Below are 7,853 nucleotides of genomic sequence, written 5' to 3'. Positions count from 1 at the left end.
GCCATTAAACATTCAATTCATTGAATTTGTTTTGTTTTGGTTCCAAAGAATCTTTTAACTTTGTGGTTTCCTAGATCAGTCTCTAGAGGGAGATTTTCAGATGATTACATGGACTTCTGGACTTTCTAAATCATTTTCTTACTGTAAATCAGTGATTTTCACTTACTTAACTAAGTTGATTTACCAAAGGAAAGGAATGTACTATTTTTACAGGCATAAGCATGCTGGCTACCAGTGTATTGCGGTCTTATCCTAAATTATTATACCTCATCTCAGGACAGTGACTCAGCAGTTTCACTGCTTCTCCCAGAGATGAACCTGCTATGTGCAGGTGAAATTAAGGATTTTGTTCTGCAAAGCTGAGGACCAAAAGTTCAAGTTTATATATTTAGCATGATCGGAATGTTACCCAGGGAGACCTGGACAGAACCGGTAAACTTCTTTGCAGACTATTATACGTCTGCGTACTCATTGACATTTAAGTAGAATTATTATTAAAGTAATAACTAGATATAATTTAAAAATAAAAACTATTACCTGGCCTATAATAAAAAAATCCCCATTCCTGCTACTCAGAGGCAACCACTTTTAACTCTTCAGGCTATTTCTTCTGGTATTCACCTCCATATTTCAAAATGTCATGCTTCTTGAATTGATTACTTGGTTTTTAAACTTTTAGGCACTTTCTATTTCATACTATGGAAGAAGAAGAGTTTTGCTATCTTACAAATACTAACCAATCTATATCCTTGGTGCTAATACATACACACACCTTTACAAATAAACAATCTTTGAAAACAACCTTTACAAATAAACCTTGTTAATAACTATTATCTCCTTTAGCCTCCTTATACATTTCAGTAACCTTTTCACAATTACCTTTATTTATGCAACCTAGTATATTATTAGCACTTGGCCTAACCACGTTTTGAGTGTTTATTTTTCTGTGAAGTCTTCAATGTACATGTAAAAATAAGTTTGTATGCTTTTCTCCTGTTAGTCTATTTATGTCAAATTAATTTTCATGCCTAGCAGGAGATCCTAAGTGGGTAGAGAAAAAGTTTTGCCTTTCTTACATGTTGAAAGGTTTATTTTAGTATTGTACTTTTAATTTTCTTCTTTTGTAGCAAAACATTTTCTGGTTGTTTCCTGGGTGCTATATTTTTTTTCAGACTGTTGCAGCATCTTCTCTTCTCTTTTTAACAAAATTGATGTAAATGTTTTAGAGTTTCCTTTTGTTTCCTCCCTTATCTCTCTTTTCTCTGTGTTTCTGTTTGTTCAGTTTCTGTATTTCATGTTAAAGATTCTCTTGGTTAATTGGTGGTTTCTGGCTGACAATTTTTTAAATAAATATTAATGGGAGTTGTTTCTGGACATAATTTGCCAATTTGTGGACCTTGCCACAGGGACCAGTGGAACACATAGACCAATGGAACGGAAACGAGGCTCCAGAAATAAGCACAAAATATTGGGTTAACTAATATTTGACAAGGAAGCCAAGAAGACTTAATGAGGAAAGGATAGTCTTTTCAAAAAATGGTGCTCAGAAAACGGGATAAGTACATGCAGAAAAATAAAATTGGACCATATTTTACCCCATTCACAAATTTAAGTCAAAATGTATCAAAGACTACAATGGAAGATTTGGAACTCTAAAATTCCTAAAAGAAAATATAGGGAAGAAGCTCTTTAACATTGGCCTTAGCAAGATTTATTTATTTTTTGGATATGACACCAAAAGTGTAAGCAACAAAACCAAAAATAAACAAGTAGGACTGCATCAAACTAAAAAGATTTAGCACAGCAAAAGAATAAGGCAAAATAAAAAGGCAACCTAAGGAATGGGAGCAAATATTTGCAACCATCTATCTGATAAGGGGTTAATGTCTAAAACAACTAAACAGCAAAAACAACACACACACACATAAACACACACAACAAACAAAAAACCAATCCAATCTAAAAAATGGGCAAAAGAACTGAATAGCCAGTTTTCCAAAGAAGACAAGCAAATAGCCAACAGATGCATGAAAAGATGCTCAGTGTTACTAATCATCATGGAAATGAAAAATTAAAACCACAGAGACATCACCTCACAACTTTTAGAATTTATACTAATAAAAGAGTAATATGCTAATTAGACCGGGAGACCTTCCGAAGACCTTCTGGATGTCCTTCGGACAAAGCTGGGGGCTCGGCTGGCCTGCAAACCACCCCCAAACAGCCCTCAGCCCCTCGCCCAAGCTGGCCACACCCCCCAGTGGGGAACCCCACCCTGATGAGGGTGTGGCCGGCCCGCAACCGACCCAGGCCTCTCGCCCAGGTTGGCCTCTCCCCACAAGGGGACCCCTACCCTGATCCAGGACCCCCTTCAGGGCAGACCAGCTAGCCCCCACCCATGCACCAGGCCTCTATCTATGCTAATAAAAGGGTAATATGCTAATTAGACCGGGAGCCCTTCCGGGAGACCTTACGGACATCTTCTGGACAAAGCCATGGTGGCAGGCTGAGGCAGAGGTGGTTAGGGGTGATCAGGCCAGGAGGGGAGGGCAGTTGGGGGTGATCAGACCAGCAGGGGGGGCTGTTGGAGGTGAGCAGGCTGGCAGGGGGGGCAGTTGAGGGTAAGAAGGCCAGCAGGGGAGGCAGTTGGGGGCAAGCAGGCTGGCAGGCAGAGTGGTTAGGGGCGATCAGGCAGGCAGGCAGGTGAGTGGTTAGGATCCAGCGGTCCCAGATTGTGAGAGGGATGTCTGACTGCCAGTTTGACATCCTCGAGGGGTCCCAGATATGAGAGGGTGCAAGCTGGGCTGAGGGACACCCCCCTCCCCGGTGCACGAATTTTATGCACTGGGCCACTAGTGGTTATTATAAAAAAGATGAGATAACATGAGTAGGTGAGAATGTGGAGAAAAAAGAACTCATACCTTGGTGGAAGTAGTGCGAAGGTTCCTCAAAAAATTAAAAATAGAACTATTTGTTTCCTTCTTAATAGACTTATTTTTTTAAAGATGTACTAACATTTAACAGCTTTATTGAGAGCTTTATTGAGATAGCATTAACTTCTGGGTGTATACCCAAAAGAAATTTAATGACTATTTCAAAAAGATATCTGTATCCCCAGTTCATTGCAGCATTATTCACAATAGCCATGACATGGGAACAGCATAAGGGCCTATCAACAAATGAATGGATAAAGAAAATGTGGTACATATTTATACAATGGAATATTATTCAGCCATAAAAAGCAGGAAGTCCTATTATATGCAATATCATGGGCATTATGCTAAGTGGCATAATTCAGGCAGAGAAAAACAACTGCACGCTCTCACATACATGTGGAATAAAAAAAAGCTGAACTCAAAAAAGTAGAGTAGAATGGTGGTTGCTAGGTGCTGAAAAATGGGAGAAATGGGGAGATGTTTATCAAAAGGCACAACCTTTCAGCTATAAGATGAATAAGTTCTAGGATTTAATGTACAGAGCACGGTGACTATAGTTAATAATACTGTATATATACTTGAAAGTTATTAAGAAAGTAGATCTTAAATGTTCCTCCCCCCCCCCCCACACACAATGATGATTATGTGAAGGAATGGAGGTATTAACTAGCCATATTATGGTAATCATTTTGCAATATATATGTATATCAAATCATCACATTGTACCCCTTAAACATACATATGTGATATGTTAATGCTATCTCAATAAAGCTGGGAAAAATAGAAATAAATATGAGGAAGAAGAACCACAGGATGAAATAGAGGACGAAAGAATAAATATCTATACTGTTAAAGAGAATAACAGAGACCCAAAGAATTCACCTTGCTTAAGGGTAGAATGAATCCTTTCTGACCTCAAAGAGAATCCATGATTTCTTCCTCCCAGGCATTTGGGGCTTGAACCAATACACTTTTGCTTTTGTCTTTATTCTACTTCAGAGAGCTGCTCTGAAGACTTTTAATTCATGTAGTCCAAATATTTCCCCTAAGAGGTGGGCTCACTCAGAAGTTTGTTTCCTTCTTAATAGATTTATTTTTGAAAGATGTGCCATCAGTTAAGAGCAGGCTTTATTTTCATAGAAATAGGAATCATATTCCACCCAGGATACTTTTGATAACAATTTTAGCTGTTTTCTGTTGCCCTTAAAGAAACATGCTACCCCCAGGGCTTGAGCAATAGGAAGCTAAAATAATTAGCGTTATCCCACAAGAGGATTAAAGTGGGTAGAGGAAAGCATCAGCACATAATATAAAATGATGGAAAACTAGGTTAGACCTTTTAGCAGGCTGGGCTGCTGTCCTTTGAGGGGCAACCCTGAGACCTACTAATGCGTTTCCACAATGGCTGCCAATCACCACTGCATTTCTGTTCCTTGCTAAGATCAAGGCCAACTTGTGTTCTCAATAAAGAGGCCAGGCTCGAAAGAAGTTGTTTTTTTATTTACTTATTTTTATTTCTTTATTTAAAAATATTTTTATTGATTTCAGAGTGGAAGAGAGAGGGAGAGAGAGATAGAAACATCAATGATGAGAGATAAACATCTAGGCTGCCTCCCACATGCACCCCTACTGGTGATCGAGCCTGCAACTTGGGCATGTGCCCAATCCTGAATCAAACCGAAACCTTCTGGTTCATAGATTGACACTCAACCACTGAGCCATGCTGGCAGGGCAGAAAGTTGGTGTTTTTTTTTTTCAGGAAGTTGGTTTTTTAAAAAGATTTCTTATGGAAAAAAGGTCTTGCAAAGCTATCAGCATCATTATCAATATTTTGCTTTGCTTATCTGCATGTCATCCTTGTTCTGGGGCCATGCTAATTTCTGTATTGATCCAATTTTACTGTATGTGCTGACAAAATCAGCACATTGCTTTGTTCATTTGTGGCATCTACAGAAGTGATGCAAAAAAGGAGCTTCTTCCTTATAACTGCCTCCAGTTAAATGGAAAATAGCAATGATTTAAGTAAATGCTATTCATTCAACAAAAATGTATTAACAGCCTTCTTTGGGTCAGGCTGTGTAGGCCCTGGGACACAACATGATTCCAATGTGTCAAGATTCCTGAGATGTTCACAATCTCATGAGGGATATAGACAGCAATGAAATAACTACACACAAAAATGTAAATTGCAATAATAAGTGCTATCTAAGTGAAAAGCACTTAGATTAGGCCTTTTTAGGAAGTGACAACAACAAAAAAAATGAGTAGCTATGAAGTTGGAGAGGATAGAAAGTGTGTGCAGACTCAGGGCCTGGGGTGGGAAGGAGCATGGTGAGGAGGCACTGAGAGAAGACAAGTGGAGAGAATTTGGGAGGACGAGGGGATAAAGGTAGGTGTCAGATCATAATAGGTTTTGACCATAGTACATTTTGTGGACCGTGAAGATGTTCTGTCCTTTTCCTAAACATAAAGGAAAGGCATTCAAGGGCTTTAAAAGGCGCGTGTCTCTGACATTCCTACATCAGTGCTTTGTTAAGATCACTGTGGCTGCAATCTGGAGAATGCTTTGGAAAGGCAAGGGTGGGTGGTAGAGCACGTAGCACTCATCAAACCTCACTGAAAATTGTAACATGAAAGCAGCATTTCATCTATAAGAGAATAAAGCTGTAAAGGATGTCAAAAAATTTAATCTGATATTCTCCTTTCAGACCTGGGGATGTTACAAACTTTCAGAACAAATGACTTCATAAAGTCTCCAAAAGAGAAAATCTACCATATCTCTTGGGAACAGATACTGACATTTGACTTTATTACAGAGGATCCCATTTCAGTGTTTTAAAATGCTGTGCCTCTTATTGAATAACCTTCACAACAACATTGAGAAGCAAGTTGGCATCACAAGCTTGATTTTATACACGTGGAGTTTAAGAACTTAGATGCAGAGAGTAGTGACATATCCTAGGTCATGAAAAAAATTTAGTAGCAGTGACTTTCTTCCCAGCCTTCCAGTTCCCTGAGTTGTCCAGATGACCTTGCATTTAACAGAAATATCCCGGAGCACTTAGCGTTGGACGCAGTCAAGTGTAATGTTTTAGACTCCTTGGACGCCCCCCTAATGCTATTCCAAGCATGAGGCTATGCCTTTCACCTAAGGTTTTACTTTTTATGTACACACTAGAGGCCTAGTGCATGAAAATTCATGCATCAGGGGGGTCCCTAAGCCCAGCCTGTACCCTCTTGCAGTCCAGTACCCTTCAGGGGATGTCCACCTGCCAGCTTAGGCCCACTCCCTGGGGGATGGTGCCTAAGCTGGCAGTCAGACATTCCTCTGGGAGCCTGGGAGCCCTCAGGGGATGTCCAACAGCCAGGGGAGCGGGCCTAAGCCGCAGTTGGGCATCCTTAGCACTGCCGAGGAAGCGGGAGAGGCTCCCGCCACTGCCACTGTGCTCACAGCTGTTGGCCAGGTTTGTGGCTGAGCGGAGATTCCCACTATGGGAGCGCACTGACCACCAGGGGGCAGCTTCTGCATTGAGCATCTGCCCCCTGGTGGTCAGTGCACATTATAGCGACCAGTCGTTCCAGGTCATTCCGCCTTTAGGGTCAATTTGCATATTACCCTTATATAGGATTATGTGCATTTTCCACTTAATTTCACCAATCCCTCTATGCTACTTATTAACCTTTAGTGGTAGGTTTATAGACAATAGTTTTATGAACTTGTAAGGATTTTGCTAAGTTTTCAGTCTTATCCTATACTGACTCAACCAAAGCTGTGTGTCCTATGTAGTGCAAATGGTGGGGTTTTCAAAGGATTGATGAATGTTAATCTCATGGAAAATTTTGTACATAGCCTTTGGCCTTCTATGTAAACTTTCTCCATTTCATTTTTTCCTTAGGTGATAAAACATGAAGTCTACAAATATTTTAAAAATTAAATCAAATTACACCAGTAATATTCTTTTCTAACGGTTGATTTTAATTAACCTCTCTTATTTAATCTAACTTATAATATTGACTCCCCATTTTCTAGAGTTTCCTTTTTTTTGTTGTTAATCCTCACCCAAGGACATTTTTCTATTGATTTTTAGAGAAAGTAGAAAGGAGGGGAAGAGACACACAGAGAGAAACATCAATGTGAAAGAGACACATCAATTGGTTGCCTCCTACACATGCTTGGGATTAAACTTGCAACCAAGGTATGTGTCCTTAACTGGAATTTAACCTAGGGCCATTCAGTCCGCAGGCCAACACTCTATCCACTGAGTTTCTAAGAAGTTTTAAATGTATATGATGTTCTAAAACAATTTCTGGAGAATGTCAGTGGGAGTAAGTTTTAATGATCTTTCTTCTCCCCAGACAGGCATTCTTCTGGCCTAGAATCGGAACTAAAGATTTTTCTTTCTTTTTCTTTTTTGAACTAAAGATTTTTCAATAGCTCTTTTTAAATTGTATCAGAGAAAGTAGTTTAACCAGTTTGATTATTCACTACAGTAGCACATTGTCACAGAAGAAATTATTTTTGTATCATAAAAAGATATTATAATTGATACTAAAATTTATCTTTGAAATACTGGCCAAACATATAATGCTACATCTGGGTCATTCAACTCTAATTACCTGAATAATTTAGGCCAAGCATGTCAAACTCAAAGGCTAACTCGGGCCAAATAAACAAGGTTTAAGTTTATGTGGGCCGTCAAAAAGCAAAAGCTTCAATTTTCATAGAAATATAGGTTTATTTTGATAGAGACATGCTGAATACAAAGGGCTGAAATATGAGTAATCGTTAACATAAAAAATAGAACATTTTAATAAAAATTAATATTTTTTCTTGAACATTAACTTATCAGACACTGAATAACTGCACAAATTAATAAGCGTAACGCAAATAAACCTATTTTTCTTGTTCTCCGAAAG

General features: G+C 39.0%; 1 non-coding gene across 1 annotated transcript; it reads right to left on the bottom strand.

Moving 5' to 3' along the window:
- Positions 1 to 4,758: 4,758 nt before the first annotated feature.
- LOC111828115 lies at positions 4,759 to 4,860 on the bottom strand. The gene has a single exon (XR_002831905.1). It is a non-coding gene; the product is annotated as a U6 spliceosomal RNA (small nuclear RNA).
- Positions 4,861 to 7,853: the final 2,993 nt, after the last annotated feature.

This window comes from Myotis lucifugus, unplaced genomic scaffold, assembly GCF_000147115.1.
Source record: "Myotis lucifugus unplaced genomic scaffold, Myoluc2.0 scaffold_3, whole genome shotgun sequence".
Taxonomy (NCBI): domain Eukaryota; kingdom Metazoa; phylum Chordata; class Mammalia; order Chiroptera; family Vespertilionidae; genus Myotis; species Myotis lucifugus.
This window is presented reverse-complemented; position numbering and strand designations above follow the sequence as displayed.